This window comes from Notolepis coatsorum (genome assembly GCF_963971535.1).
Source record: "Notolepis coatsorum genome assembly, chromosome: 2".
Taxonomy (NCBI): Eukaryota; Metazoa; Chordata; class Actinopteri; order Aulopiformes; family Paralepididae; genus Notolepis; species Notolepis coatsorum.
Genome location: NC_140166.1, coordinates 232074925 through 232087301, shown reverse-complemented (window position 1 = coordinate 232087301; position 12377 = coordinate 232074925). Strand labels below are relative to the sequence as shown.

The 12377-nt window shown below is 42.1% G+C and overlaps 1 protein-coding gene across 1 annotated transcript in view; it reads left to right on the top strand.

Moving 5' to 3' along the window:
• Positions 1–12377, top strand: part of LOC311223880 (uncharacterized protein) — a 137943-nt gene that overhangs the window by 93292 nt on the left and 32274 nt on the right. The gene's annotated exons all lie outside the window — the stretch shown is intronic.

Sequence of the window (12377 nt, the reverse complement as noted above, 5' to 3'; positions counted from 1 at the left end):
GTGAACAGCTACCAGTGTAACAGGTGGGGCTTCACAGAGCAACACACTGAGACACGTGGTCAAACATATATTACTTTCATTTCAAACCTTTATTTAAACTCAAAAGGCAACGGAGGTTTCCCTCATTTACAGTCACGTTGAGTTACATACAGAAATAAGCAAAACAATTAATATATATATAATCATACATGTAAAATCATAACAATAAGACAACAAGGCAAGACAAAAGTAAAGATATCAAATCATGTACAACTTCATTCAAATGTTTCCTGGAAATTGACTATATTCACACAGTGGCCATTTTGCTCTCATGTCATGCTCAGGTTGGGATTCCTTTCCACCAGTTCCCACTCATGAAAGAAAACATGTAAGGAAGGAATCCCAACCTGAGCATGGTACAACAGCCAAATGGCTGCTGTGTGAATATGGTCAATGGGATACCTTAAAGCAAGGGTGCCCCAACCTGTTGAGGGCCAAGGGCCTAAATGTGGCTCCTCTTAAAGCTAATGTCTGGCGGTTCTGTAAAGATGTCAAGTTTCATTTCTAATAATAGATCTTTCTTATAATGTGTTTCATGTTCTCTGCTGTATTTGGTGACAAAGCACTCTTAACAGGAGTCATCTGATGAAGTGGAGTATCATTCAACGTGAGGAATCTTTACATGACATGTCTACAGAACAGTCATTAGCTTTAATCGCACCCTATAGGAGATACAGTAAGTTGGTCCACAGTCCTCTCCCAGCCAACAGAACAAGCCCAACGGGGAAAAATAAATACTGATCCTAAAGAAATACTCCTTCTCTGAGGTGAGCACCTCAGATACTCTGTTGTAAACTCCGCCCCACTGTATATTTTATCCTGGTTATTTATTATTATATCACTATTATTATTTTAATTTAATTTAATTTATAATTTTTTAGCTTTCTTTTTGCCTGTTTTCGATTTAGTTTAGTTCTCGTCTTTATTGTTTTTTCTCGTCCCTGTTCAAGTTCAGTCCTGTCCGTGTCTCGTCACGTCCCACAAAAGCAAAAAAAGAATCATGGTGATATGTGATATATTGATAATCAACCTTTGCTTCTCTACACCACCTATATGTTTCACCAATAAAAGATATATATATAAAAAGAAAAGAAAAAAAGAACAAGCCCAACGTTTCTTTCAAATGTGGCCAGTATATAGTCATGTTTATTTTAGTCATATTTTATCTTATTTGTATTCTATGCAAATTGTATTGTATTTATATGATTGGATGCTGCTATGGTTGAGGAACCACAACAAAGTGAATTGCACTGTTTCTTTGCTGTAAGGCACTGAACGACGTGACAATAGAGGAATCTGAATGACTGCAGAAGTACATCACAAAGTCTTTCTTGGGACTCTGCAGCGAATACCAAGCTAATCATTTAATTAACTGCAACAGTGTCGTCGTCTACAGGTTGGAATGTCCGCGCTGCAGATAGTTTGATGTGGGCTGGACAGAGACACGTCTCCAGGAGCGCTTGGCGGAACACAAGTGGGCCTGTTCCGTTGGTGTTGGTCACGGTCCCACGGTGCCACTCCTGACACCAGAGTGACCCATCTTCCACTCTCCAAGCCACGGGCATCGATCACATCTCCTCCTCAGACGGGAAAGGGGACCGTGACGTGAAGCCTAACCAGAGAAGGGGTTAACCTTCTGTAGTGTGGTAGTGAAAGGGTTAACCCTTTGTAGTGTGGTAGTGAAAGGGTTAAGGCAACCAAGGACCCCGGGGCTAAGTTAATAATTATATGGATTCCCCTCCTTTTCCATGAACTTGTGTCTTTTCACTACTTCCTTCCTGTCTTCTATAGTATACTGCCATCTGGTGTCTTTTTGTAGACTGACTGCTACGTGACTAAATTATATAATGGGGCCCCGGGTTTATTGGTTTTAGACTAGTGATGGAATGGTAACACGACCTCTGTTGCTTCTTTGAAAATGTCTTCTTGAAAATGTCTACAGTTCCGTCTGCCTCGCGGTTTCCATGATGACTGCTATGGGCAGCCCAAGACTGTGGCAGTGTGGTGTATCAATGCTTTATGTGCCAAATGCCAATCAATCAATGCCAAAGGTCAGTGAATACCACGATCACAACACCAGAGGGAGCTCCACAAATCATGTAAAACCCAGATTCGGCTCAAACAAGGGACTAAATGTGACCGGTGTACTCTCTGACGGCGTTGTGTTAAGGACGACAGACATGGATGACTGTTGACGGACTTTATTTCCCTCCTGTTAGGTTACAAAGGCAACAATATGCAGCAGCATTAGGAACACGACATCTGCAGCACGAGCTATGGTTGAGAAAAGACGTGACTCCATTAACTCCATGTTAACAGCGCACGTGTGTGCAAACTTCCTACATGCTATTAAAGTGCATTTTACCCAGTCAAACCTCCCACAAAACAACTGCACAGGTACATATTAACAACAGTAGTTACATTACAAACTCGTTTCACAGTTTTAGGAATGTAACATACAATATTTAACAACTTTTAGACCGAAGTCTTTCACTGAACATAAGTAGTAGTGCTCACCCCACGGAGTTCCAGGTGGGACTGGCTCGCCTCCAGAAAGCAGGCAGGATGTGTGTCCCGGAGGACCGGAAAAGTAAGGGTGTCGATTTCAAAATAAAAGCCTTAACTCCCAAAAGTGCAATAAAACAAAACGAAAGGAATGAAATCAACTTAAATCAATAAAATAAAACGTTTAGGAGTATTAGTGGAATGTATTAAAGTGTATTTTGTGATGGGGTGTAATTATCTATACAAGGCAACAAGGCACTTGTTACATAAACACGTTTCGCAATTATGCCACATCAATGTGGAATGCCCTACCTAAAGCTGTAAAGGAATGTGAATCACTACTGTTACAAAGGATCAGATTAAACCGAATATATATATTTATTTATTGATATATATTGCATAGTATTTGTATATCGTTTGATATCCCTTGTATATTCCTTGTACATATACACGGAATATCCCTTTAGCCTACTATAGCCCATAATATCTCATTCTCCTATTGGACAACGGACCAGGCGCCAGGGGACCGGCCCCCGGAGCCAAGTTCAAAGTCACCGACACGACATGTCTGTACTTGCCCGGCCCTGCCCAGGGATACGGCGACAGAAATGAGAGTGGCACTATTTGTTCACCGTGCGTATAAATATAGCGCAGGTGAATACAGAAGCACTTAGTCTTGCTTAGTCTTAGTCAGAAGTTGTGTTACCCACTAAGTAGAAGCCTCACCCACGATACAACGTGCGGTGAAGTATGGCCTGTTTGGCCCCAGAATAGCATTGAGACCGCGTGCGAATTAATAACTGAATTGTCAGAGTTTGGCACTGTACCGTCGATTGCGACATATTTCTATTAAGTCAATAATAGTCTATTTGTGTATGGTGCATCGTGCGGTTAGAGTTCTAAAGTGACCAGCATCTCCAACGCTTCCTCGTGTTAGCTAGAGTTCTTATCCAGGCTGGGCTGACCTCATGGCGCTTTCACCCGAGGAGACCTAGGCGAGAACCGAATGGACATGTACACTGGATTACCTACCCGACGACTGCATAGCCCTTTGCGGCTGGAATATATATTTGCTTTGGTCCTGTGGTTTATGGAGCGGATAATCGCCGACGCATGTGAGTGTTGGATTTACCCCGCGAGGAGTCAAGTCGAGTCGGCGCCTCAGACAGCCTGAGGCCGACTAGCTTTCTTCTTCACTGTGGAGCTACAGTCTACAAGAGAACCAAGCTGTATTCGTCTGCGGATCAAGAGTCTATCGCACTGTCTCCTGTACTCGGAGTCTCCCTAGGCATCGTTGACCAGACGTTCTACTACCGACAGACCCCCCACCCCTGCCGGCTTACTACCGGGGGGACCCGTCCAGGATATCCCGCTATATCACCAGTGTACCATAGATATAATTCCCTAAGAGCCAGGTTGTATAATTGCCTCCTGCGTAACCAGAGAATGGACATTCAGTGTTGATTTGCCTACGCCTAATCCTTTGCCTTACAAGTGCAATCAAATGTAATATAAGTGTATGATGTACCTTTTGCTCCATTAAATACTTAATAATTACTTTGTCTGGAACCGATTTCATTGTGGAAAGTGTTCATCATATTTAGATATTGTGTACTGTATGGCCAGTAGTTAAAGTACATAAAGCGGTAGTGGTTTAATGATACCATACTTATCAATACAGTCAGGGAATTGTACCCCTCAGTTACAACTACCCACTTTCAAAAACACTCTCAAAAAACACCTACGTGAGACTGCAATTCGAAACTGGCCCCTACAAATGTCCTAACCTAGTTGTACAGTAAATGACCAAGTAAGGCTTTGTCAGTATTCCAATGTACAGTGTAAAATGTGTGTGTGTCCCCTACCCAACCCCCCCACCTCCAATGTACAGCCCTCACCCAACCCACCCAACCCCACCCCACCCATCCAACCTCCTCCAATGTACAGTTTCTACGCCAAATGTATATACACTCCTTTTCTGGACACTTTTGTATCACAAACAGTACTGTATTTGCAAATCTGATATGTCATAAATGTATAGATGTAGCAGTACTGTCTATCTGTATGTCATGTATGTCATATATGTTATGATGAATTGAAAATGGGGGACCCTGATGTAAACAAGACGAAAGTCTTTCTCTGGTCTGCATCCCCTTAACAATTGTATGTATTGAGCTGTACTGTACTGTACCCATTCTGCAATCTGTTAATAAACTTTTCAATCAATCAATGTAGAAGCCAAAACCGACATGATAGAAATTCTATTATTTATGGTAATGGTGTGGTATTTATGTTTGAACACTAGGGGGCACACCACCTCTTATTATAAGAGGCTCTGTAATCAGAGCAACATCATGCACCTGCTGGGAGACACATGTTCCTACCTGTTTCACTGTTTCATTGATTGATTGAAACATTTTATTAACAGATTGCAGAATGGGTACAGCAGTGATGCCGGTAACGCGTTACTAAGTAACGCGTTATTGTAATCTGATTACTTTCCCCCGAAAATAGTAATCTAACGCGTTAATCTTTAAAAGCCAGTAATCTGATTGCAGTTACTTGTCCAAGTGGCTGTGCATTACTATTTCGTTACTATCTCATCATAAATTCATAATGCAGGGGGAATGCAGTATTTTATTTCGTTTTCGACAGTCAAAAATACATTTTTGAGCTGTTTTTCTTATTTGGGAGTGACGTGGTGTGGCAGTGAAAGGGTTACACAAGAATGTGTCCTCGCGGCGTGACTGGACTCTCTGTCTGTGAGTGACTCTGCTTTGGCCCAATCACATTCCCCATCCACAGTCTGCGAATCAGAGGCAGAGTAGGGCGGGTCTTCACAGCACGTCATGTGACATATGCGCCAATCGTCTGACAGCAGAGCTCCGTTGCATTCGTCTGAGAATTCCACCCCAAAACGCTTGTCTAAACGAAGTGAAACCGCAAGAAGACTAGAGAGACATTTATAAAAACAATTTAATAGTTACAGTTGATATAATTGAATAGTTCAGCCTGCATTTGTTAGATGTGAATGGATACACTGGTTTTGTAAAACCACTGGCTGGCTGCTCTAATGCTCTCCCACAGTTCTTCAGGTGGGAGAACACGAGTGACAGAGAGAGGGGAGAGAGACACACACACACACACACACACACACACACACACACACACACACACAAGCACAAGCACACGCACACACGCGCACACACACACACACATACACACAGAGAGGGAGAGAAGGGATTATATTATAATAATAATAATAATAATAATAATAATTATTATTATTATTATTATTATTATTATTATTATTATTATTATTATTATTATTATTATTATTATATTAGAGATGTAGGCTGTCTGGGTGGGGTTGGAGAGAAAGAGGCATGGGGTGAGAGAGAGAGAGAGAGAGAGAGAGGGGTGAGAGAGAGAGAGAGAGAGAGAGAGAGGGGTGAGAGAGAGAGAGAGAGAGAGAGAGAGAGAGAGAAAAGCTCTTATTTGCCAGATTTACAGTTAATTTACATGTTAAAGAGAGACTGCTTGTATGTTTATAGAGAGACATTTATAAAAACAATTTAATAGTTACAGTTGATATAATTGAATAGTTCAGCCTGCATTTGTTAGATGTGAATGGATACACTGGTTTTGTAAAACCACTGGCTGGCTGCTCTAATGCTGTGAGCATCATAGACTGTTGCTTTACCATACTTGATGGTACAGAAGCTGAAGCACTAGTTTAACAATTTACGTTATGTGCAGAGAAACAAGTTAAAAACAATTTATGCACTTTCAATAAAGCGTTTAAAAAAAACTGTTGGGGGAACGACGACGACTTCGTAACCTAGTTACTTTCAAAGTAACTAAGTTACTCTGATAATCAAGTAATCAGTAAAGTAACTTGGATTACTTTTTAAAGGAGTAATCAGTAATCAGTAATCGGATTACTTTTACAAGTAATCTGTGGCATCACTGAGTACAGTACAGCTCAATATGGGTGCAAGGTGCAAGCATAGGGAGGGGGGGTTTGGACATTTACGGGGGCCAGTTTCTAATAGCAGCCACCCGTAGGTGGACACAGGAATTGTCTCCTGGAAGGTATGATTTGACCCAGAAGACAGAGGAAGAAGAGAGTGACTTTGAGAAACATTATTCCCAATGCCCCTGTGTTGTTTGAATGAGAGAAAAACAAGATATTGATTAGTATAACATTTAGGAGGCATTTTGAGGGTTCGTTTGTAAAAATGCCATGAATCTTTTAATACATTTTCTATTTAAATTTGAGTCAGACGTCATACATGTATACTTCTGCTTTATTCCCAGTGTTTTGACAGTTTTGTTTCTTGAGGTGGCATTTTCATAGCAAAGTTCTAACACTGATAAACTCTGAGGTAAGATGATTCCATTATAACATACATGTTTGCGTGTGCATGCACATGTAACCTCGTATTGCTCTGCGTTGTGTTTCAAATTCCGATTCGACCCGTTAAGGGATTTCCCTGAGTGGGAGTTTCTCACAGACACACGTGTACACACACACACACATATAATAAGCATGCACCAAACATACACTGATTATATTGTGTACAATGTTTTGAAATACGGGATGAAAATCATGGAATCACTGTTGGACAGTTAGAGGGGGAGGAGCCACAGAGAGCTACTGTACGAGTGCAGTGTGTCAGTCAGACAGAGGGGGAGGAGCCACAGAGAGCTACTGTACGAGTGCAGTGTGTCAGTCAGACAGAGGGGGAGGAGCCACAGAGAGATACTGTACGAGTGCAGTGTGTCAGTCAGACAGAGGGGGAGGAGCCACAGAGAGCTACTGTACGAGTGCAGTGTGTCAGTCAGACAGAGGGGGAGGAGCCACAGAGAGCTACTGTACGAGTGCAGTGTGTCAGTCAGACAGAGGGGGAGGAGCCACAGAGAGCTACTGTACGAGTGCAGTGTGTCAGTCAGACAGAGGGGGAGGAGCCACAGAGAGATACTGTACGAGTGCAGTGTGTCAGTCAGACAGAGGGGGAGGAGCCACAGAGAGCTACTGTCAATAGTATGCAGCTGCAGCAATTCAGAACCCAGCGGGCTGAGGACCCGGTGGGCTGAGGACGCTCGCTTCCATTGGTTCCATTGATTGAAAACTTTATTAACAGATTGCAGAATGGGTACAGTGACGTCACAGGCCTGGATTGATTGATTGATTGAAAACTTTATTAACAGATTGTAGAATGGGTACAGTGACCGATTGATTGATTGATTGTTTGATTGATTGATTGAAAACTTTATTAACAGATTGCAGAATGGGTACAGTGACGTCACAGGCCTGGATTGATTGATTGATTGAAAACTTTATTAACAGATTGTAGAATGGGTACAGTGACCGATTGATTGATTGATTGTTTGATTGATTGATTGATTGATTGATTGAAAACTTTATTAACAGATTGCAGAATGGGTACAGTGACGTCACAGGCCTGGATTGATTGATTGATTGAAAACTTTATTAACAGATTGTAGAATGGGTACAGTGACCGATTGATTGATTGTTTGATTGATTGATTGATTGATTGATTGATTGATTGATTGATTGAAAACTTTATTAACAGATTGCAGAATGGGTACAGTGACGTCACAGGCCTGGATTGATTGATTGATTGATTGATTGATTGATTGATTGAAAACTTTATTAACAGATTGCAGAATGGGTACAGTGACGTCACAGGCCCGGATTGATTGATTGATTGAAAACTTTATTAACAGATTGCAGAATGCAGTACAGCGCAATACACACAATTGTTAAGGGGATGCAGACCATGCAGTACTGTTACATTTGTGACATACAGTAAATATATACAAGGGGGAGGGAACTGTACATTTATGATGAATTGAAAATGGAAGTCTTTCTCTGGTCTGCATCCCCTTAACAATTGTGTGTATTGAGCTGTACTGCAGATATATTTCATTTGCCTTACTTATTTACATAAGTATTATAGGCCTACAGCAGTATTGTACAGACAGTCTGTGTGAAGTCTGTGTGGTTATCCAGCTGCACAAAGGCAGAGCAAGAGGCTCTACAGAGGGTGGTGAAGGCGGCAGGCAGGATCGTCGGGACTCCTCTACCAAACATCACCTCCGTCTTCACCTCCCGCTGCCTCCACCGCTCCAAATGTATCATCAAGGACCAGTCGCACCCAGCACATCACCTCTTTCAGCTCCTTCCCCCAGGGAGGAGATACCGGTCCATACATGCCAAGAGTTCAAGATTTAAGAACAGCTTTTAAGTCCAGTGTGTCATATTATTAATAGATGTATACAAGTGGGACTATGTCCAAAGAGATGGAAGGAGGCTAAGGTTACTCCTTTACCCAAAGACTCCAAATCATTTTTTAATGAGGGCAACTCCAGACCTATAAGCATTTTACCAGTTTTAAGCAAAATCATGGAAAAGTGTGTTTTTGCACAAATCCAAGAATATTTTCAGTTTAACAGTCTGGCTACAGAGTCTCAACATGCATACAGAACTGGTCACTCCACATCGACTGCTCTAGTTCAGATGACTGACGACTGGCTCAGAGCTATTGATAACTCCATGATAGTGGGAGCTGTGTTTTTAGATTTCAGTGCTGCATTTGATGTGCTTGACCATTCTCTCTTGATTGATAAACTATGGTTTTAATCCCCTGGCTTTGATGTGGATGCAGTTATCCGTCCTCCAGATCTCAGCAGGTTTATTTGAATGGCAGCCTATCTAGTAGTAGAAGTTTGGAGTGTGGTGTTCCACAGGGGAGCTCCCTAGGGTCTCTGCTCTACTCAGTGTTCACCAATGACCTACCGTGGGCTACTAAGAATGCCAAATTGGTCCAATATGCAGATGATTCCACCTTGTATTATGCTTGTCCATCAAATGGTATGCTTAATGAAGTCCTGAGCAGAGAATTTAATGATGTGAATGATTGGATAGTAGCTAACAGGCTTGTACTGAACATCTCTAAGACAAAAAGTATGGTGTTTGGATCGAGGCATGGGTTGTCTTGTAACCCAAAGCTTATTTTAAATTCATGCAACTCCATAGTTAAGCAAGTTGAAAGCATTAAGCTCCTTGGAGTGACACTGGATAGTACTCTATTTTGGTCAAACCACATCACTAACATTGTCTCAAAGATGGGAAGAGCTGTAGGCATTGTTAGAAAATGTGCTTCTTTTGTTGATCGTCCTCTTCTACGTCAGATTATTCAGAGTCTAGTCCTGTGTCATGTTGATTATTGTTCTGTGATCTGGTCATCTGCCACCAAAGGTGAGATCTGGAGACTACAGGTAGTCCAGAACAGGGCAGCACGGTTGGCTTTGGGTTGCTCACTAAGGTCCAATGTCAACCGTATGCATGCTGGTCTCTCCTGGCTCACAGTTGAAAAAAGGTTATCGTCTAACTCACTTGTATTGTGTAAATCAGTCATTAACAGCAAGACTCCATATTTTGTGTTTGAGCAACTTGTTTACAGAAGCTCTATACAAGACCATAATACAAGAGGGGCCAGAAATGGTCAGTTTGTACTCCCTCGTCCTAGAACCAATGCTTTAAAGCGGTCTTTTATTTATAGGTGCATAACACTCTGGAACAACCTACCTAGTTATCTCTACACTTTTAGTAAATCGATTTTTAAAAAGAAACTAAAAACTCAATTACAGCTGTTGCCTTAATGTATGGGTTTTTGCCTATTAGCCTACAAGTTATCATTTTGTATTTAAAATGGATATTTATTGTATGTTTTGTTAATTGTTTAGTTTTTTATTTCTATCTATAGCATCTGTGAAAGTATCTTATTTGCTACTAAATCCTTGTTTTTATCTTTTGTATTGATCTATGCATTAACTGTTTTATGTATTGTGTTGTGTGGACCCCAGGAAGACTAGCTGGGAGCCATGGCACCAGCTAATGGAGATCCTTAATAAAAACATTTAAAAAACATAAAAACAGCAGTAAAAAATTAATAAAAAGACAGGCATAAAATGAGTTCAAGTTCTTTACTTGTCAAATACACAACGCATGTAATGAAATTTTTGTATTTCGAGCTCAGACTCAACAGTGCACAACAATGAAAACAAGAATGATAACAATAAGTAGTAGCAGTAATTTTAAATATAAAATAAGATGAAATAGTAAATTATTTGCAAAATAAATGAATGCAACACTCCCAGACATACCCCACGCGAAGGTAAGGAAAAACTCACTAAAACCTAGCAATAGGAAAAAAATGCTCCACAGGCAGTGTGGAGGAGAGAAACCTTAGAAGGGCCATTCAAGGGGGGATCTCCCTTCTTAGATGTCGGTGATAGTAGTGTTGCAGACGGACAGTTGGTAAGCATGCACTCATGTGTGTAGTGGAACACAGATGAGTGCATGCAATAGCAAATCAATTTATTTGTAAGGCCCGACAACACACGTTAATGTCCCCATGGGCCGTACATGTCTTCTTTAAACAAGTCAAGAAGAAAACATAATAATAAGTCAAGAACAGAACACCATAAGGTCCAACAAATTTAAAATAAATGCAAATAAATGAAAGAATGCAAGCACTCCCAGACATACCCCACGCGAAGGTAAGGAAAAACTCACTAAAACCTAATGGGGAAAAATGCTCCACAGGCAGTGTGGAGGAGAGAAACCTTAGAAGGGCCATTCAAGGGGGGATCTCCCTTCTTAGATGTCGGTGATAGTAGTGTTGCAGACTACACACTTGAGGGCATGCTTACCAACTGTTAGTGAACACAGATGAGTGCATGCAATAGCAACTGAACATTTGAAAGATTGAAGATAGAGCTGATAGCGAATCTATTTGAGGCACAGGGGCGGCGCAAAGAGGGTCGCGTCCTCCCCGTCTTAATCACGGGACATTCAACACTCCGGTCATTGCTCAGAGACAGTCGGAGACAGGGAGATAGGGGCGGCGCAGAGAGGGTCGCGACCTCCCCGACATCATCGCGGGACGTCCAGCACTCCAGTCACCACTACGAGACCGCCGGAGACAGGGGGGCACGCAGAGGGGGTCGCAACCTCCCGGCCTTCATCACGGGACGTCCGACACTCCGGTCAGCACTCCAGGACAGCAACTCACAGGGGGACAGGGAGACGGGACAGGCGTTAGACAGCTCGTGTGATTCTAGTGGGCGGACATAGCAATAGATACCACAGTGAATAGAGTAGATATATGAAGTAAGCATATTATGTGAATAGAATAGAAGTACTTACCCAGAAATGAAAGCCGTGCTGTAAGCTCGGTGGTGATGTCATGATATATTTCCATCATCTGTCTGTCTGTCTGTCTGTCTGTCTGTCTGTCTGTCTGTATGTCTGTCTGTCTGTCTGTCTGTCTGTCTGTCTGTCTGTCTGTCTGTCTGTCTGTCTGTCTGTCTGTCTGTCTGTCTGTCTGTCTGTCTGTCTGTCTGTCTGTCTGTCTGTCTGTCTGTCTGTCTGTCTGTCTGTCTGTCTGTCTGTCTGTCTGTCTGTCTGTCTGTCTGTCTGTCTGTCTGTCTGTCTGTCTTGCTCTCTCTCTCCCTCTCTCTCTGTCTGTCTCTCTCTCTGTCTCTGCCTCTCTCTCTGTCTGTCTCTCTCTCTGTCTCTGTCACTGTCTTTCTCTCTCTTTCTTTCTGTCTCTCTGCCTCTCTCTCTGTCTGTCTCTTTCTCTCCGTCTCTCTCTCTTTCTGTCTCTGTCACTGTCTTTCTCTCTCTTTCTTTCTGTCTCTCTCCCTCTCTCTCTGTCTGTCTCTTTCTCTCCGTCTCTCTCTCTTTCTGTCTCTGTCACTGTCTTTCTCTCTCTTTCTTTCTGTCTCTCTGCCTCTCT